Genomic DNA, 22020 nt, shown 5'->3' with positions numbered 1-22020 from the left:
GAGGAAAGGATTAGATAACCATTTTAATTAAAAATATGTAGTTCAGGTAATTTTATTATGATATAATTTAAATATTAAAATAACTTTATACATAGTTATATGCAGATATTTATACTCATTACGTTATGCACTTCGCATAATGCCAAAATCTGGGGGGGGGGGGAAATAAAGATTGTCCTAGGTTTATAACATTATATAGAGGGTTAAATTATTTATTTCACAATTATTTAATTTCGTTTTCCTTCTACATCAAGCAAACGTCACTTTTATTTTGATATAACCAGTCTAGTTTTAAAATAAAACTAACTTCCTGTTTATCCATTTTAGTTCACGATCATTGATACAATCGCTCTTTAATTTAACTCGGTTATTTTGAAATAGAAGATGCCAGGTAAATTCATCTTAAAACATAGCGTCAAAGTCTTTGTACTTTAATGTTTGCAATCCCCCACTCTGTGCAGACACATACCACTTACATAACTCGGCACGAACCACAATCTTGCAGATGTGTATGCACACCCATCAGTTATTTGCCAAATCATATTGTGCCATAATTTGCATTATAGAGGAAAGGAGATTTTGTCTGATGGAATCACTTTTGTGTAAATTGTTAACAAACTGTGGTAAATGTAACAATTAGAAATGTATGGGGTTTGTTTTCCAAGCGGGTTGTTTAGGTATTCTGTACTGTAACATCTAGGTGGAATATAAAGGTAAACAGGTTTTTGTGTAGATGAATCGTTTGTAAAAAGGTAGCAGTTCACCTGCAGTTCACCAAGGAAATCAAGAAGACAGTTAGTGTGTCTTTCAATACTGAAAGTTTCCACTGCTTTTTTTCTCTACCCTCCAACCCCAAAAAGGTGTGTGTGTGTGTGTGTGTGTTTGTGTGTGTGTGTGTGTGTAGGTGAGAGAGCGAGGGAGCTATAATTCATAAAGCCTCCTATCGAATTAATGATGAGGCCTGCTTTGATTGTGTTTAACGGAGCACCGACGGTGGGGCTCGCTTGATAAACAGACAGCTTTTTAACCAAATCCACAAAATTATTTGAGTGTCTGTCTATGCCCACTTTGCACTAAAAGCCCTTTGGCAAGATTTCCCAGATGTTATCTGTCTTAATTTGTTGTTTAAAGCACCCCCACCCCGCGCCTGTCAGTTTCCATTTTTAAATACCTTTTAATGTTGTGTTTTGTCTCCTTTCTCAAGACACATCTTGAAGGACTGGGAAAGGAGCGCTTTTTGAAACAACCGAGGTGATCATTTGCTGAATCCTAACCCACCTGGACCTTGAGTGACACCTCTGCATTATCACTACGGTGCAGCAGTTTGTCTGCTGAACTCACTTGTGTGGGATCAAATCCCGGGAGGGAATGAACATACATTGTGTCGAGGTTACCTCCTTCCCCCCCAAAAAATCCTTTAAAATAAATTCAAGAGGAAAAAGTCACTGAGCGTGTTGGGCACAATCTAAAGCTGTGTAGTGGGCCGTTTGCATGGGGCTGGAGGAACTGCCCTCGTTAGGGAAAGCATCCCCGACATGCAGGGGCTGCTGCGCCGAGGTGAGGGAAGGAGGCAGGAGAAGCGCCGGCTGCTGGTGCTGCTGCTGCCCGGGATGTGGAGGGAGGCAGGGGTTGCAGGATCTCCCTCGTTAAACCGAGCTGGAGATGAAAGTGGCTCGCGGCCCCGTTCCCCTGGATCTTCCCACCCTTTCGGAAGCCTGCATGCTTAATCAGTGGAACAGGCAGGAAGGGGGCCCAGCAGACAGGCTTTTGTATTTCCCCGGCCCTTGGTCAGCTCGGAGCTGACGTGCACATCAGGCTCCCCCCGAGGCTCCCCCCCCCCCCAGGTCCAGGGGTGGGTGGTTGATGTCTGGCGAAGGGGGCGCGTCACGTTGCAGCCCGGTGAGGGCAGCATCCTGGTCCCCCCTCCTCCCCTCTCCCTCGCTCTTGGCGAAGGCTGAATGAGCAGGGCTTGGCTCGGAAAGTCAATAATCTATGTGAGTGAAGGCGTGCGTGTGTCATGAGGAGAGGGTGGCGAGAGGAGACAGGAGCTGAGCCTCTCGCAAGCAGGCAGCCTTGGGAGAGTGGGAGTGCAAGCGCCCCAGCCACCATTTACACTGGCATCGCTAGGGTAAGTACAAGGGCACCAGCAGCCGCCACTGGGCACTGCCTGTCACCTGGCAGGACTCTGGTGGCCTTTCCCCTTAGTGCCCAGGCCCTGGGGGCAAGGTGTGTCCCGATCAGCAGGGTCCCCATGTGCTTTGGAGGCGGCCAGGCGATGCTAACCCACTTGGTGGGTGAGGGTGGTTCGGGAGCTTTCCCTGCGCTGGGGCAGGGGGGAGAACGGAGGAGGTGGGCTGAGAATGTCGGCAGCAGCACCCCCTCCCTCCCTGCCCATACCCCTCCCAGATAGCCTGGCTGCGCTCGGTCCCTTCGCCTACTTCCTAGGAAACGCTGATCTCCTGCAACACGGAGAGAAAGTTTAGTGCTGGGCTCAGCGGGTTGCGCCGGGCGCAGCAGCAGCACGGGAAAGCTAAAAGCCATTTCACCAGCCGGCTTCGCATCTCCCTTTTCTTTTCTTTTAATTTCTTACTGTTAATGACAAATCTTATTTACCCGAAAAAATACTATTGGATTACAAGCCTGATCACCTGATGACGACCTGCCTATAGGCGTATTTACACACACACACACACACACACACTGCGGGCTGTATTCAATGAGGGGCAGCACGTGTAGGGAAGAAGAATTTATACGCACACGGGTTCAGGGAGAGCTGGAACGCCCAGGATCATAGCCACACGTCGCACATTAGTGTGAGACTGCCTGCGTGCGCATTATAAAGTTGCCATCCATCTAGCTATGGTGTATTTATTGAAGAAATAAGGGCTGACGTTTGTAAGGGTGTGTAGCCGGGATGCCTGTTCGCTCTGGTGGGGATAAAGTTGACTTTTGCCCTGCCCATGGCATTGGCTACCTTTCTGTTAGCTGAAGGAAACAGAAACGCAACTGAGCCAAGTTCTAGAATCTCTGTGACGGTAGTTCTGAGAGAAAGGTACAAAGTCGGTTCAAAGAAAGAAACGTATACCTTGCTTAGGCAAAACAGATAGGGCTTCAGAAAGAACTTTCACATGAAGTGGGATGTTCCATTTAAAAAAAATCTCTCAATTCTGCGCTGGGGCTGTTTCCCCTGGAAAGATGGGTTAAGGTGCCATGACCCTTCCCTCTCCCCGCAACATCAGCCTTTTGATCATCTGCAATCTACATCCCTTGGCCAGCCACTCCCAGGGTTTCATGCGATATGCCTGCTGCCACAATTAGCCTGCCCAGCTAGCACGCCAATTTATCGGTGGGAATTGTTAGAGGTTTACATTTTCATGTCTTGATTAATGCATGTAGACTGTGTTGCTGATCAGTAGCCCTATTTCTTTATTCATTCATTCCTACCCAAAAGCTTTAAAAGAAGAGAGAGGGCTCTTAATACAGAAAACGAGTTTTGTAGTTAACCTATGGGAACAAAGGACAATGCTGATTTCGTGTGTTTATAGTATTTAATATCCTACGGTGTTTTCTTAAATAAAGTTACTATATTATCAGACACGAAAATGTATTAAGAGATGCCCGAAACTATTTGTTAACACGCACACACACCCCACAACAAAAGATATTGTAATAAGGTACTAACATCTAGAACTAGTAAATTCTTCTGAAATGTGGAAATATATTAGAACAAGCCGATTGCTCTGCAACAGGATCAAACTTTAAATTCATATCCGTGCTGTTTCTAGGAATATTGTTAAATATGCTACAGTAATCCCCACGGATAGCTATTTTTTGGTGTTTAGGTTGGGGGAACTTCATTATTTTCAATGCAAAATGAAAGGTATTACATTTCTTAGTGCCAGATACAAAATCCACACTGTTTGGGGTCATTAAAACAAAAGAACAATAATCTCCACAAAAACATCCAGGCAAATAAACTGTTGTATTAGCGGGAAAGTGGTGTGTTGTTATTATCCATATGGCAGCAGGTGTGATCACCCAGTATTTATATACCTCTTCGATACTTAAAGACATATCTGATTTTCGTTTTGTTTTTGTGGTTATAGGTGAGATCCTTGACCAGATACAATATCTTTGTCAGTACCTTTCCTTTTTATTGTATTATATTTTCTAAAAAGAAGAGGTTGCTATTATTATGTTATGGATATGGGGCTCATACAGGCGCAGATATAATGTAATTGAGAGATAGCTAAGTTGTGTTTATTACCCTTACTGTATATTGAGAGCATACCTGCTTAGGGGACCTACATCTGGATGCACAGAATGAAAGGAAGTTAAAACCTCTGAAAGGTAATTGTGGCACAAGCACGTTTTCGACAGCATGTGTCAGCCATATTACCTTTTAAAATACATATTTAATAGGCCTGAGGCACACTCTTTCCTAATGGTTAAAGAGGTGGACGTTTTATTTAAAAAACTAAATAAGTAAGGAAAAAAAGAAAGAAACTGTTGCAGGTACATAGATACCTCCTTGAATGACAGTAAGCTTGTTTTTTCCCCTCCTACTGTATCTTAAATATGAGCCTATTTTAAAAATAAATGCTAAAATGAAGTCTTGGAAGTCAATTACCAATCCAAACTGACTGTGTAAAGGCCCAGTTAGTAGACTACCAAAAATAACAAAAACATTTAAAAGCAGTTAATCCCATCAAATGTATAATCTACATCTTCCTGTGTGTTCCCGCTAGCCAGGCTAACAAGATTATCACTTCTAAACAGTGTTTACATTCGTAAACATATCTTTTTGGTAAGATTAACCTGACCCTTAATTTTAGAGTGGTAACAAACAAAACAAAACAAAAAAAGAGGCAACAAGAAACACTTTAAGTTACTCAATGGACATCGGGAGTAGCTAGGATGTATTATTTCCATACAGTACCAACACAAATTAAATAAGACAAATTCTCTTTTTGAAGATTAAATACTAAAACTAGATTATTATTTATGATATTATTGTCAAGGTCATTCATCCCTTCTCAAATGGTTTGTGAAATACTGCTGCCTTTAACAGTAAATTACATTTACTGTTACATGACTATCTTTTGGTCCTAACATTGGAAAGCTAAAGCCTTGGGGAAATGTCCCTGCTGAAATGATTTTTAGAATATTCCTTCTTCCCTCCCTCGCCCCCGTTAAAAACAACCACCATAGCAGGACAAAGGCTCAACCTGGGCACAGTCGTGGGTGAATGAAAGGGTGAGGTGGGGGCGATATGAAGGACTTGCCAGTGCTGCCCTTCTTCGGTCCTGGTACCCACTGTGTCCTTCACCAACTTCCTAGGAAGGACCTACTCCGCAGTTAAGGGTTTGAAAGGATTCTCATCAGGTCAGTAATGTCTGAATAATATAATCCTGATCATCACTGAACGGGGGAGCATTTTAACTTCAGACAATGTACGTCGGAGCTCTTACGCCTATATAACAGGGAGAGTAGGTCGATTTCTTTTAGAAGAGCGTTTCGTGAGCTGAATATCACAATCGCCTTTGACTCTCCAGTGCTTGTTGTTTTTTATTTTTATTTCGGTTAAAATCTTTTGACGAGCCCCCTTGGCTTTGTTAAATTCTGAGTTTGAAGGGTTACACATATGAGCTTGGTTTCATTATTCCCTCCCCTACTGAGTGTATTCGATAGGAAAAGCGAGCCTGATGGTGGCTCTGCTTAAGCCTTTTATTTAAACTCAGCCCCACACAGCCCCCCGCAACCATGTAGGTTTGTGTGGGCGACCAGTAGGTGTCGCTATGCCCCTGCTGGCCGGAGCCGTCCAAAGGCACAGACTGCCCCGCCTGATCCCTTTCCCCCAGGGATCAAGTAGGGCTGTAAATATTCTCCTAGTGACAGTATTATCTCACCTTTCTCACCTGCCCATGGTACTGGGGCTTTGTTGGACAGGACCACAAAGTTGTGTCAATCATTGGGAAGGGGCTAGAGAAATAAATGGGGTGAGGGACATGAATCCAACCTCTGTCCCACCCACCCCCAACCGCGCCACCTTTTCACTTGATCTCTGTGCAGTACTAGAAGATCAGCGGTGGACTTCAGCGACCCCGGTGGATTAAAAACAACCAACCAGGTTAAATCAGCATTTTGGACAGATTATTATGGAAACCAGTGAAATAATGGGTCAGTTGAAATCTTAAGTTTATTGATGTTTATGCCAATGTGTAAAGTGCTGAAGAAAATAAAACACAAAAGCCATCAGGAAAAGGTGGCTAATGCTTATTCCGTAAGTGCTAAAGCTACGAACACTGCGTGCATAGAAACACAGCTGCATTGGCTACTTATCCATGATTGATGCTGAAGTTAGCGTTTTGAAGCCTCACAATATTATTGACTCACTAAAATGTATCTAACAAAGAGTTTACCGCACGTCACCCCACTCCTCGCCCCCGGTTCCTAAAAATCTAACCATTTAGCAATTATCTGAAATGTGAATTAAATTCCCCGGTATTAAAATTCTTGTCCTCTCTTCTCCTCCCGCTGCTCTTGGTTTCTGCCTTGGGATGTCATGTAAGAGATTATTAATCAGCAAAAGGATGGGTTGTTTTGATTTTTTGTCTCCAAAGGAGAGGATTTAGCCCTAGTGAGGTGTATTCACCGTAGTTAAGGGAAGCTTTTGTACAGGGAAACCACTGTCCCAATTTAGTAATGTTGTGGGGGCACTAAATTAATAAATAGAATTGTGTCTTATTGAAAAAGTGCAGGTGCTTTTAAAATGTAGGGCACTGATGTTAATTTTTTTTAATGCTTACAGTAAGGGGTTTGGGTGTTGTGAAAAGGACAGTCCTCCAGAGCTGCATTTTTTCTCTCTGCTACAATGAGCTGTAAAGAATGCCAAAGAATGAGTGCCCACCTGTAAAGTGTGCCTGTACAGGTCTTATTATTCACAGTATGATCGGGTGAAATACTGTATCTTTTACATTTAAAGAGCAAGCAAGCAAAAAAAAAAAAAAGCTGAAACAAGAATTAAAGTTTCTTTTTACAAACACCTTGCTCCATCTCTTAGATCCAATGTTTATCCAGATTCTAGGCATTTTCTGGGTAAAATATGTGCAATAAATAATGATCCTTCTGTGGTATTTTAAAAAACACAGGTGAAATGTATGGATGTGGCGCTAAATATATATCCCTGTATTTTTAGCTTGCAAATGCTCAGTATTAGGTAACTAATGTGTAACGTAATGGGGGGGGGAGCGATATTTATTGTTCATATTCTATTCTATTGGCCAAGTTAGTGTTAAAGTGGCAAGTGACTGAAGCAAGTGACAGCTGTCCCTTGCTCTCCCTGTGGCACATGCCTTGGAGGGGGAGGGGCTGCAAGGTGCAGGAGGGCCGGGAAAGTGGCCCTTGCAGATAGAGCTGCGTGCGGAGGAGTTGGGGTTTGTGCTGGTTGCGGGGCTTATTCAAATGCCGCCCGCTGCTGCTGTGATTCGCAGGGACTCGGCCTCCATATGGTAATACAGAGCGAGGGGCGGGGGTGTGTGTGGAGGGGGGGGGTGTCGGGTGATGGGGGGGGTGCTCAGGCACCGCTCTGGAGGCAGCCCGGCTGGGACAGAGCACCGGCACCGGAGGCAGCGCGGCAGCGGCTCTCCCCACCCTCCAGCGGCGGCACCCAGCGACCCACCGGCCCCGGGGTAAGCAGCAGCACACGCAGCGGCAGCCAGCCATCCAGGCGCATCGGGCACTGCCCTGCACCACTAAGGGAGACCAGGCACAGAGAAGGAGATGATAGAGCTATGGTTACAGCATCTATCTACCCATATAGACATAACGTGTACACCACAGACAGATGTGTGACACAGAGAGCTGTGCATTGTATAACAGTGATATATGTAACGTGCCGACCTATGTACACGCATTCATACACACAGATGGGTGTCTATATGTACAAACATGTACCTGTGCATATACAAGTTACGCGTGTTATTCACACACATATGTACGTGCACGTAAGTGTGCATCTCCCTCTCTCTTAATACAGAGGCAGAGAGCTATGATTCACAGGTTTTCATTCAAATCAGCCTAGAAGACTGAATTGTTTTAGCCAGCTAGGTGTCCCCAACGTTACATGTAAACGAGCGACTCTGCAATCAGTTGTAGAGTCCTACAGTTATTCATAAAAATGTGTAGAAAATGTACTTTCCTAATATATTGGTGCTATATATGGTAAGGTAAGAACTAACCTAATGGATGGTAGTGCCTGTTTCCGTTTTTTCTTTCTTTCTTTCCTTTTTTTTTTTTTTTTTAATGTTTTACGTGTGGCCATCTGACCACTTTTTATTGGGTGACCTATCATATGAGCACTTTAGTGTAGGGCTTGTAAATCTAGAGCAAGAGGCAGCGCTTGAAATACCATAAGAATCGCTAAAGAATTAAAATATACATGTTGTGAAACAGGTGCTGAATAATGTAGAACGAAAATTACACTCTGATATGTATTTCGAAATATATGCATTACAGTCTTTGCGGAGGGCTAACTTTTGCCCTACTCGTTCGTGCAGGTAAGTCATTCATAGTGTAAATAATTACCTATGCATATGCTTAGACTTATTTAATTTTAAAAATGTGTGTGTACGTGCGGGCATTGTTCTTTTTATGGTACGAAATTCTACATTTTTTAAAAGCATACTATGGCTAGAAAGACGGTAATATTTTATTTTTAAACAGTTTAAACTATTTGTTTGGGGGTTAGAATATTTCCCCCCATTAAAATAAAGTGAAATAACCTAACATTGTTTTAACATACTTCAAGGCCTGTGGATTTTAGGATAAATAAAATGTATTGATATCGGCAATATTTTAAAATAACATATGAAAATGCTTTTTCAAATCACATAGGTGTCGGTTTTAAGCCACATAAGTTAAAAATAAAACGTAACACATTATTAATGTAGCCGTTAAGACAGAACGTACAACATGGTTGAAAATGTCTTCCTTGGAGAAAGCTGACCATACCTAGATCTACACAATTTAAAGAGAATATTTTGAAATCAAAGATTCTTGAAATCAACAGAGAAATACGTGCGTATATAGGTAGTAATTCAGCATCGAAATATTAGAAATCGTTTGAAACAATTCCTATTACGCTCTTTATCTAGATTGCCTTGTCCCCTAAAATGGTATTTTTTTCGAATATGAAGTTAATTAGGAGGTCAAACTTTCACTCGCGAGCTCCTGCCATTACAGCTGATCAAGGTACACGTCAGTAATATGTGCCTCTCCTTTTAAGACTAAACAAGAATGTTGTGCAGCTTGAATTGTATTAACAATGTACATATTTGGTAACCTTATACAACCAGAAGCAGGGAGGAAACTGTATATAGAGCACATACAGCAGAGCAGTCTTGCAAAAAATAAAAGGATTTTTTTGTTTAAATCAAGGAGGAAAATATAAAGAAAATGCGCTAGCCTGTAACTTTCAGTAAATTAAAAAAATGCAAATATACCTTTACATATGCATCAGTATTAAAAATAATACACGCTGGAACCAACAGGAGCAGCAGCAGCAGGAGGAGGAGAGGAGAATGGCGCAGCGGCGAAGCCCTGATTATGCATAGAGAGACGTCTGGAGCAGCCTCCTCTAACCTGTTCTCTTCTCCGTGCAGTGCTGCAGGCCGGCCGTCCTCAGTCAGCCACAGAACCGGAGCAGCAGAAATCTCTTCTCAGTGCCTAACAGATATTTGTCATTCGGGGTTTTTGGTTGTTGTTGTTTTTTGGGGGGGATGCGGGGGGGAGGGGGAGGGTTGGTTTGTTTCTGTTCCTTTAATTACAATCTTCAATAACAGGGACGATCGCTCCGGGAATCTACAGTCTCTTCTTCAAGCAGCAGGATTTGCATATTTTTAATGCCCTAATTTCCTTGATGTATGTAAATGCAGCCGGACGTACAGTAAGACTCGAGCTGACGTCAATGGACGTGACCTCGCTGTTAAACCTTGAACGTGAAGCTGGGATGGGGAAAACTGACGAGAGAGAGGGGGAGATGCAGCCTGGCTGCTCGAAAAGGGCGCAAGCGGCGGAGGGGATACATTACAGCGGCGGCGGAGGCAGGAGCCAGCCAGCAGCCGCAGCAGCATCTTGAGCTGCAGAAGCCGCGGAGAGGCAGCTGGACACGTGTGAAGAGCTTTCCTCGGCTGCCTGGCTCGTCTCCATCCCCGTTTTGCAAGCCACCTGAGCTGATCAGCGCCTCCACCCCGTAAAATAAACGTTATAACAATCCCAGCCCTCCCTCCCCAAACAACAGCAGAACAAGCGCAACGTCCTGTAAATGATCCCACCAACAAGAATGGGACACACTTGCTGCTGCTCTCCAGAAGATAATGAGCGGGAAATCTACAACGTCGGCATTCACTACCCCTCCCCTCCCCCTCACCCCCCCCCCAAAAAAACCCCCCAACAACAGTAGCAAACCCAGATATTAAAAGATAGACGTGAGTTCAGTGGGTTCAGGTAAATCGTCAGCTTAAGTGATCAGTGCGCTTCCTGTGGTACCTGGTTAGTGATACAGTGTTCTCTACAGTGGCTGTAAGGGAACTGCTGCTGCTGCTGACAGTGTCGGTTCGGAAAGAAGAGACCGAAAGCAGAAGAATCGCCAGGCTCCTAGCGATTCACCCGCATGCCTTGTAAACCTAATTGCTATACGCAGGGGTGGCCCTGATCTGCAAGTGAATCTTGGTCATAAGCACTTCTCTTGGTGTTGCGTTCATTTCTCCCCTTTGAAGGGAGAGGCTGAATCTAAGGAGACCCTGAATTCTGAACGTGCCTTATTAACTAAAACGGGGCCAGAAGAGAGCAGATGTCAGAGGGGCTTTCTGAAGCTGCGCTTCCCCTTCTCTCTGACTTTATCTTTTATTGCTCCCCCTATAGATACATAGGCCTGAAGAACCTTTACGGGCAGGAGGATTTCCCGCGATGAGGCTTCAGAATTAGAGGCAGTCACGTTTTTGCAAATCATGGACATGTTTCCTTACTATCTAACTTTTCCTTTTCTCGTGCCACTGTGCTATATTTCATGGGCTTTCTGTAGATTTCGGCACCATCAGCCTTATAGTAAACCAGATGAAATATGTAAGCTGCAAGCTAGCGACTTCTCTCTCTCTCTCACACACACACACACACACACAAATCTTTGTCTTCTCTCATAGGTGGGAAGCAGCACCTGCGAGCCCCATGGTGTGGCTGTGGGTGTGATTGTGGCAGTGAGGTTGCAGTGGCGGCCACTGACAAGGACACGAGTGACCGTCTGTCCTTTGGCTACAGTTGGCGGGAAATCTGAGGGCAGAGCCCTCGGTGCTCTCAGCCTGCGTCTCTCATTACCGCCTCCCATCTCCCTGCAGCCACATTTCCATTCGCGATACTCATCTGATTTTTGTTTTGTTTTGTTTTTTTGTTTTTTGTTTCTTACTTTGCCCCTCCCCCGCCCGCCTCCACTCGTCACAAATACCCAGCCCTGCACATAGACACACTCTTCACCCACACACTTCTTGACACCCACACATGCAATAAAGCAACCCACCACCATAGAGAAAACACGCTTATCCATGCACAGATACATTCTACAAACACACCCACCCAGAGACATATTTACACACACACACAACCTTCCCCATCAACACACAGCCTTGCACGCAAACATTCCTACAAACACACACCCTATACAAAGGTTCTTACAGCCTTCCTTCACAAACACACCTCCCCCGCACACCTTACGCCCATGTTCTCCTTCTCGCAAACAACAACCATGCTTCTACACTGTGAGTCCTCACCGTCTCACTAATGCATGTCCATATCTCTACACACACAATAAGACCCGGCCTTCTTTCTACACTCTCCACAGGCTCAACCCCACCCCCGCAACTTTTTAAAACACTCCCCTTCTAGCTCTCTCTCTTTGCAATGGCTCCCACTAAGCTCCATGAATCCATCCTAAAATCCATTTACTAAAACTGTCGATGCTGTCCCCCTTGTTTTGAGCGCAAAGCACTGAAAAACAAAACCAACCCTCCTTCCAGAAATCAATGCTATGACGAGAGGTCCCTCTACAAGTTTGCAAGGGAAAGAGGTTTTGGTTTCATTCGCTTTTGATATGGACAAAAGTCATACATAACGGCAGTGCCTCCCGAAACAAGACACAGAAGAAGCTGTTCCTCAAAAGTGAACTGGATGAAAACATGCTAGAAAACGCAACTTCTTGGGGCAATTTTTGTAAGTTTCCAAAGAAATGAGTGCTTCCCTCCTGCTATAGGAAAACGTAGCCATTGCTCTTCTTTAGACTAGACATTTCTAATTTGTTCCGTCTGTCAGAAGGGGACTATGAGAGGGTTTGGTGCAAATTCATTATGTCTGGCAACGCATAACTTATAGTAGGAACTGAAAAAGACCGTGGCAATGGATGAACAATAGGGCTTCAGTTCATCAGCAACAAAAGCGTTGGGGAAAGTGGTTGAATTTCAGAGCACGTCCTCCTCAGCAGAGAGGGCTGGACTAGACCTTGGCCAACCCCCCCTCGCTCCCCCCCCCCAAAAAAAAAAACTTGCAGAGCCTCACGTACAACACTTCACTTTCTACTCTGGGGCTTAGGAAGCAATATGGAAGAAAAAACTTTTTTTTTTCTATTTCTTCCCTGTTTTTCTGGATGGAAGCGCTTTCGAAGTCTTTTTAAACTAACCATACAAGAATTATACCATGGAACTAAGCTGCAGTTTCAAATAAAGGTGATGATCTGCATTTCTGGAGACCTGAAGAAACCCGCTGTCTATGCTTTAAGGGGGGCTTGACCGTGGGATCTTTGTTTGCAGTCGGAGATTCATCCCTTACATCTAGATCGGGGGGGTCAAATGTTTCTTATAAGGAAAAAAAGTAAGTATAATTGGGGGAATATAGAGGATCAGAATTCTTTGTCAAATGGAGAAAACTGAACTTCATATCACACATGTGCTTCCAGAAACGTGTCTTTATGAATCTGAGCTCGGTTAGTGTCTCTATGTCAGGTTCAGGGGCAGTAGCTGCTTCTTCTGGTAGCAGACTGGACACGTTGCCTTATTAACACTCTTATAACTTGCAGTGATGACTGTGAGGGAAATCTGATTAACAGGACAGAGTTTCATGAGTTTACATGATGACTTATATTGGTTAACTGATTTAATACGTGCGATGCTAAACCTGTTGGTCCTGTACGTAGTTAGGTCTGTGAACTATTAATTATCAAACAGATTGACAGTAAACGGATAGCTTGAGCGTTTAAACATAGAGAGAGAAAGCTTTTTAGCAACGCCAGGTTGGCTTCTGCAAATGTATCAACATAAAAATAGTCTTCACAGTGGCTGTCATTAGCGCATTGTAACTAAAACTGATTGCTCTCACATTTTCAAGTTTGTTTTAATCTGATAATGAAAGCATATGCTTGTTTATGTAAATGTGAAAGGGTTATTTAATGTAGTTGATAAATAAGATTTTTATATACCCGTGTTTAGTGGGATAGCTCCAATCCGAGCAGCCATTACTTCCTGGGTTATCCAAAATGCACCCTAATCAAAATATGTATTATTTTATGTCGAGCTGATTGGTAAAGGTTGCATGATATTATAACTATTCATATATTGGACAACACAGCATAGGAAGCTATATTATGTTTAACACAGACTAAATTCGGATTCAAATCTACACCTTTCTGTAGTATGCGTATGCAGAGGAGTGAAATATTGTAGACGCCAAAGCAATCAATTTATACTGGTGTATTTGCTGGGTTTCCTATTGCTAGTGTAACTGTGGGTTATTGAGCAGGGAATGTCTGTGAGAGTCACTTCAGCAGCTGAATAGCTCAGAACTTGGGTAAGAGTTTCCCAGTATGTCAGGGCCACGGCCAGAGGACCTTCCAGCAACTGAAGGCTGCTGCACAGGTTGCAGTTTAGGCCGAACATAACGGACTATACAGTCCGCAGGCAAGGGGTCTACCCCCGACCTTGGTACTAGTAATTACAACGCACACCCGGGCTAAGAGCTCCAGTAGGCAGCATAATTGAAGGCAATGCACTTATGCACTAGTGTTCATCTTCCAAAAGAAGAAAAAACACTGAGCATTCATGAAAGGGATAAAAAAGAAATCCTTCAAATGCAAGTATAAAGGAATACATATCACTTTGCAATGAATGTCTTTGTTATTTTCTAATTTTTCATTAATTTCTTACTAATTTAACCGATATGATTACATTATTTAGATTCACACATACAATGTATTGTTCAGTAACTCCTTAAATATAGCCTATATCTTTCTAATGATATTGATTTTAGGACATCACTGATGTAAAGCACCTGAAAATTCTGTCTTGAAAATACTGGCATAATGTGTTTTGCATATTTTGAAACTGGAGGCTAGGTGGAGCCTCTATCCTTTATCAAGTAACTGGCAGCTTACAGAATGCAAATATCTGATCTGCCTTCACAGTTTTGCCCCCTCTACTCAACAACCCCAAAATATTTTTGCTATTCTTAATAATAAAATTCCTCCCAAAGAATTGTGGTTATGATCTCCCTATTATTAATTATTATTATTATTTCCATTTAAATTTTAGTTATGTTTAACCCTTCAGATACCATAGTACACTACTCATTATATCTGCTTTATGGCATATTAGATTATCTGCAGGAACTATAGTGAGTTAAAGTATTTTAGTCAATTATTTGATTATATTAAATGTCGAGATACATCACATTTTCTGTGCACACATATGTTTATCATTGTCAAACACCCTATACATACAAAATTCATGGACTGTAAGTGTTAAAATTATGATCATTTGCTTTTTTGGCTATTTTTCAGATTCAGATTAAGAAGAAGGATCACAAGGGATGGCAATCATCAAGAAATGGTAATTTTAAAATTTCATGTTTAATAAAATCCAACCAATAGAATATACATAACAAAAATAAAATACAAATATTGGCTCTTTAACAGCCCATACAGTGTTTCCATGTAATAATTATTGAATGGGGTTTGGAATTTTAAAAATTATCAGTAGTCTAAGTTTCTTTCTTTCTTTTTGTAGTTCGAATTTATATTATATAGGCCTCTGTATGCTATATATCAAACATAACAGAAATATAATCTGCAATTGCCTATAAAAATTAATTCTGGACACAATAAATAATAGGGCACTTTTATTAGAAAGCAAACCAGTCAAGTGCCTTACTTGGGGTATACAAATAGCTATAATTAAATGGCTTTTATACAGGAAATGATTGCTTGGATTGTATTAGTGGACTGTGGTTTACATCTTTGTGAATTACACACAAACTAAGTATGAAAAGGGTATTCCTGCAATGACCTAATTCCTTATGTACTGCATAGAATATAAATAGAATTCCTGTATGCATCCCATACACTGGTAACAAGGTGGTCAGATTGGCATTAGAACAAAACTGTGATTCTAATAAGTAGAAAATCATCAACTTTCTTCTTTAATGTAAGAGACTGTTTATTCCTAAGAAATCCATGCAGGATGTTTCAACTTTATGTCACAGCCATCTGGAGACCTATAAAAAGATTAGAAAACAAGCATGGCAATCATGTCCTCATCTACAGGCCATTAATGGGAATTTATTAGAGAGTGATTAGGCAAGTGTAATTATTTGGATTCAGTATCTTCCAATGTGCAGATTATTTCTAAATTGGCATTCTAACTGTAAAATAAGTTTTCTGTGATCAAGTAAATCAGAAATATCTGAAAACATGTTAACAATTGTTCTTGATAATTTACATTCAATATATGAAAGTAACTTCTGAACTGCAATTGCTTTAACTTCTCACATTTTAGACAGTAATACAGTCACTGAAAATGCATATGATCAACTGATGTATAAATCTTTGTGATATTCAGAATAAGCAAGTATTTTTGGGCTAAGCCTTTTTGGACATGCCTAGATTTCTTAGAACCCTACTAGCTAACTGAAAGGTAGAACATTTAATTGATAATATGGCTAATGAACAGTGAGGTTATAATCCTCTTGTTGGCTATTTTTACTTCCAAGAACTCCACTGAATCTACAAAATGTGACCTGTGTATAACAGTTATTTATTAAGATAGTGTGTGATAAGTGAGGTGGTCTTTAGAATAGAACCTAAGGTGTTAACGCTATGCTTTGTATCTTTCAAACATCTTAATTTAAAATAAAAACAATATGATATATCATGCCTTGCATTTAATGATAATTCTATCACATGGTTACATTTTAAAAAACATTAATTAATGTGGACATATGGGTATGTGTAGACATATACATAGAAACATTATTTGAATTTTCATGTCTGTTACTTAAAGAATTCAATGCATCAGCTCACAAGCCTGTTGTATGTAATAGATGCCTGATCACTGCTGCCTCTAGCCATTGGGAAAAACCTTTCTATCTGCCAATTCAGAAAAGCTCATTCTAGTTTCACATAATATCAAAATGATCAGGTGCCTTTAGACATATCAGATGTCTAATTCAGTGGTCCTGTTGTGCCTGTACAGCCTGGGAGATAGTGAAGCATAGTAACTACATAGTGCAGTGTTCATAAGAATTCTAACTATTTTCTGCTTGATTTTGAAAAATGTGGGAAAAAAATCAAAGGCATGACTAGCTCATACTGTCTTATATATCATGCTTGGATGCCAGATAACCTTGTTTCCCATGTGATGCTATTTAATTACATATATTTAACAGTACAGTGCTCAGTTCAAAGGTTGAGAATCTCAAAAACACATGAATGGTTTCAGAAGTAGTATTATTTCTGAATGCAATATTTGGCATAGTAGTAATATATTCAGGTCACTTCTGGGTGGCAGTATTTGAGTCAGTTAATTTTGGGTCTGGTTTTATTATTAAATTATTTTGATTTCCCATTTTCATGTTGTTTCCAACATGAATCTATGATCAGCTATTCAACTGCTTTATAAAGTTCTCATTTTACACTGGAAACAAACACATATAGACACACACACACACACACACACTCATATATAGACATGTATACACCTCCACATACATACACATGAATATGCCTTACTTTGTAAGCAAGCTATAGAATTAATACAGCACGAGTTGCAATATAATTGTGCAGATTGTGAAAGCAATGTTTACCCCCAAATAAATCAAGCCATGAAAATACAGGCTAATTTACAAAACATTTAAATTGACTCTGAAAAATTTCCTATAAATAACACTGCCATAAATAGTATACTACATTTTGTTTTATTTTGCACCTTAAAAGGATAGTAAAAGCATGATCTTTAACTCATAATTCATTTATAAGTGGAGAGCATTCAATATTATATATCTGTGTTGAATTTTTCAATATGCATCTTATATTAAACTGTAGCATGGATGAGCTGCTGAAGTACATTTTTTTAATCTGAACAGTAAACATTGTAGATCTCAGCTGTAAAATTCATTGTGCCACATATAATTGAGAGACCTTGCAGAGTTCGCACTTTAGGCTTAAAAACTCTATACAATTATACTGCTCCATAATTCAAAGTATAACATATTTTTTTCCCCAGGAGGGGGAGTTGAGAGATTTAAATGCTAAAACGGTACATAATGCATTTTAACAATTTAGAAATACTTGCCGTCATCAGTTCCTTGAGTGATACAAGCATGTGGTTCTTCAATATATGTAGGAGGTTAAAAAACAACAACAATACATCAGCATTTTTATTAAGGCATTTCCCAAAATGCTATATAATGTTAGAAAAATAGTACTGCAAGGCTCACCGGTGTTGCATTCTAACAGAGAGAGAGAGAGAGAGAGAGAGAGAGAGAGAGTAGATATTATAAAATACACTGGAGCCAGGCTGGAGTCTGCTGCTTGCAGCGTTCAGAATCAACATTCAGAGCAAAAATGCACAATCGCCATGGTGTTAGTACCTGCACATCACTCTAAATACAAAACAGGACTGAGATGTGAAGCCATTAAAACACAACACACCAGAGCAAATTGTCAATGTAATTACACATCGACTCACTGCCGAATACAGATCTGATTCCCAGTCGCAGAAAGCAAGGCCCTGCTTTAAGCAATAGCAAAGTGCCTCACATCTCCCTGCACAACCAGGGTCTGCCAGAAGAGAAATGCAGGCAAAGACGTTACCCAGATCTGAAACGCTTTTATCTGTCCTTAGAGAGAGATTTCTTCCAGTCTTTGGATATTAGAGCAATCTACGCTAGCAACAAGGAAGGTAAAAGGCGGCGGGTTGATTTTTTCCTGCGGTCTGTAGTGCTAGAGGAGGAGATGTGGGTTGGGAGAATAGGAATTGTTCCAATGCTGTCTGCTGCTGCTGCTGTTGATGGCGCGGGGCAGATTGCTGATCACTCATGCATATCAATAACCGTGTGTACTTGAGATTTCTCATGACATCATCATTACCTTGGTCTCCCGCGGTCCAGGACCTCTGACCTTGCCGGGCTGGTCCACATTTTGGCACTGAAAGCCTTCCAATGATGGCCCTTTTCTCCTTCTTTCAGACCGGGGGCAGCAGCAAGCCAGCAAGACCGCATCTTCTTCTCCCCAGCTCTAGGAGCCCTGAGAAATCGAGGAGCTTCCCCCCTAAAACACACATACACACAAGATATTTACAATGAAGCTGCCACCATTTGGTAAAAAGCTCTATACCGTGCATAATCTAAACGGATCAGGAGCTGGATCCTCGAATCATCTTGTCACTTTCTACTGAAATGGGATTTTTTTTTCCTCCTTACACTGCGCTGGAAATTGCAGATGGCTTTACATCTTCATAGAGGCTAAAGAGTCTTTCTTGAGACTGAAGCAATTTACAACGCAAATAGAGGCCTGTGAAGGGATGGATGCTTCCCACTCTTAACAGCTTGATGCACCTCAATAGCTGGTTTTGTTTTCTGATATTAACAGATGAATTGTTGGCTATCGATGCCGGAAATTACTGGTTGAAAGAAAAAGTTCGGAATAAACTTTGAAGGCAACAGATCTCTTTTGGATGTGTATTAGCTGCACACACACACAAAATCAGGTCACAATTGCATAAGAGGATGAATATTTTAAGGCACCGCTAGTACTTCTTGGAGGAAACAACACGTCTGTTTCTCAGAAAAAAATCTGGATTCTAGCAAAGAAATGTCTAAATAAATAAAAATCCTGTGAGGAAGCGAGTTGTTATCTTTGGTTATCTAGCTGTATGAGTGTGTTGGTCTTCATAAAGCTAGATAACCGAAAGTAAAAACTCCTTCATGATCATCGTGAAACCTGTGGAAATGAAAGACTACATCAAGAGACAGTAAAAACCGAGAAAGGTCAGGAATGCTTATTGAATCTAACATTTTTACAGCTAAAGGTGAGAGTGGAGGAAATTAGATGACATACATATTCCAAAATATGAAGTTGTCAGATGCCATAGCATGGGTAGTTATATGCTGCAAAGAGGAAATGGTACTAGTAAACAATGCATGCGCAACTTTTGCTGTTAAATAAAAAAAATAATATTTGAAGGGCTGAAGTAATTTTTAGAAAGACATTTAGAAATGCGAGTATCATTTTGCAAAATAATTCAACGCACTTAAAAGGCATTAGTCAAAAAAAATAAATAAAGATCTTAGTGCTGATGATGGCAATAATATGGGGTGGACTAAATTGGGAATATCTGCCTGGGAGGACCTTAAACAAAGCAGGTGGGGTTATATTTCAAATGATATGAAATCAGACTTTCAAAAAAGTTTACACTGGAGTGTAGGCAAGCTTAATAATTTATAGCTTCGGAGAACTCGGTGGAGCTGCACAAAGATGAAAAAAGTGATGGCCGATTTTTATTCTTCTATTCAAAATGCAAGCACAGATGCTTCTCTGTTCCAAGAGGGTTTCCTTGAGGAAGCTACTGAAGCAGAAAGACATGATGGAGACGAGATCGCCTCCCCCCTTGTCAAAGTGTTAAAAAATGTTCTGTGTCTTACTCTGCGTCTAGCATTGGAAATGAAAGTGACATTTACTCCAAAACCCACGTGTGCGCCTCCTCTCTTTTTGTTTAAGGATGATCAGATCTATCCAGGAAACTGCTCTGGCATCCCAAACTGAAATAATTAGGACGTATATAGACCTGACAAAAATGGCAAGGGGGTGGGGAATCTGAGGGTCTGTCTTGCCTAATTGATTCCGTTAAACGGAATGCAGGAGATGTGAACGGCTGGACGCTCCCATTCCCACGCTCGGGGGCAAGTGGCAATGCCATGCCCCGGCAGCCTATGACAGACAGCCCTGTTGGGGGTTGGGGTATGAAAAAAACATCAAGTGCACCACACCATACTCATCTCCATCGCTTAAGAAAGTAGAGGCATTTCCCACCCACAGCCATCTGCAGGCTCCCAAATGGGAACACCAACTGTTCTGGAGCTGCATACTGTCTGTTTCTGCTAATTCTATAACCACTCTTTAAGCTTCTTATAATCAAGTTTAGCCTTTCTTCTGTGGTTGAAGTTTCACAGAATATTTAGAAAAGAAAGGCAGAGAAACTAATATGAAGCAATTCTAAGAAGTCAATTTATTTACAGTGTTCCTGTCTTCCCCAGTCACAAATTCGCAGGCATAATGTTTTGGCCTTACAACGGTCCCACGTTTTTAATAAATGTCTATTTATATTACATTTGTCATTATAATTCCCGCAGTTTGGATGTCTTTTAAAAGTGCAACTGAACAGGATTAATTCTGAAGGGTGGCACTTTTGCTTGGCCTTGCCCTAACTATGTTTCCAATGGCACACTACTGCGTAATACTATATTGGAAAAAGACCCTCTCAAAAGTAGATGAACATCAGATGAAAGAAAACAGTTCTCAGTCTTCTCCATAAACTGAAGGACCAACCTTCTACAGACTGAGAATTTTTTTCAAATTAGAAGGAACAAGTAAAATATAGTTGTATATATAATGTATATATATTTGCCTTGTTATACCATATCTGGTCACATCACACATGCAGAGGGAAAAGGAGTGGAGAAATAGCAAAGAGTTATCTAGAAATAGCACACATGAGCATACGTATTGTGTTTATGGCTATTTCTATTTAAAATAGAAGATTTGCCTTAAAGGTCATTAAATATTATCGATAGTTGTAAAATATATGTCATTTTATGTCTAAAGAGCTTACTAGTGTCTTTTAATTTAGTTTCAGCTAGAACTCCAGACAGACTTTATTTACATAAATTCCCACTTTGGCTGCTACACACGTGCCGGAGTTTTACTACTGTAGTGACCGTTGAGAAGACCCTTGTTTATTTACTCTAGAAGCACTGTTTGTGAGAACAACCTTTCATTGTTAAGTGCCTGTATGCCTTTCATTTACTGCATGTCCAGGGGTGCTATTTACCTAGAGCCATTGTCTAGTACAATTAACATTTACATTACAACGTGTGTGGGGTTTTTTTTCCCCTCAAAGAGGTTCAATTAAGGCAGTAAGATGTTTTCTGAGGAAACCTATTGTTTACTGAAAGCATTCAATTGAGTCAAATTACTTAAGCTTTTGCTTACTTCTTGGTCCTTTATGTAAATTTGTTAGGGAAAACACCTAAGGAAAATGATCAGTTTTATAATTATGTGTTCGCCATTGTCATATCAAAATTGTTTTGTACCATGTGAATGTTACATGACGATCAATCAATAAAATACGTCAATGTTATATTATATTATTTTTATTATTGCTCTTCCACTGCTCCGCTGCAACATGTCCCAGATTTTTCTTCGATATTTCACAATAAACTTCTGATCTGGGGGAAAGAAATTATATTAAAATACTATAGAATGACCACCTAGTTTATGTTTCCAGAAGTTCAAGTTGTAAACATTGTTTTATAAAATGATCTCTCAATAAGATGGGATTTCTTCAAAACCTAAAATATTCAAATATTATATACAATTTTAAATAAAAAGAACTGTAAATATCAGTTGAGTAGGCTTTTGAAGGCTAGTTT

At 40.9% G+C, this 22020-nt stretch overlaps 1 long non-coding RNA gene across 7 annotated transcripts in view; it reads left to right on the top strand.

Annotated features, from left to right (window-relative positions):
- Positions 1-22020, top strand: part of LOC140911428 (uncharacterized) — a 162416-nt gene that overhangs the window by 4569 nt on the left and 135827 nt on the right. For 6 of the 7 annotated variants that reach the window (XR_012158944.1, XR_012158945.1, XR_012158947.1 and 3 more), the window contains exons 2-3: positions 1205-2128; positions 14876-14924. This is a non-coding gene — a long non-coding RNA (uncharacterized lncRNA). Of the gene's footprint in view, positions 1-1204; positions 2129-6072; positions 6181-14875; positions 14925-22020 lie in introns of all 7 variants that reach the window. The other variant, XR_012158946.1, reaches the window with a different exon arrangement.

Source organism: Lepidochelys kempii, chromosome 5 (assembly GCF_965140265.1).
Source record: "Lepidochelys kempii isolate rLepKem1 chromosome 5, rLepKem1.hap2, whole genome shotgun sequence".
NCBI classification, from domain to species: domain Eukaryota; kingdom Metazoa; phylum Chordata; order Testudines; family Cheloniidae; genus Lepidochelys; species Lepidochelys kempii.
The sequence above is the reverse complement of the archived record's forward strand: the minus strand, read 5'-3'. Positions and strand labels throughout refer to the sequence as shown.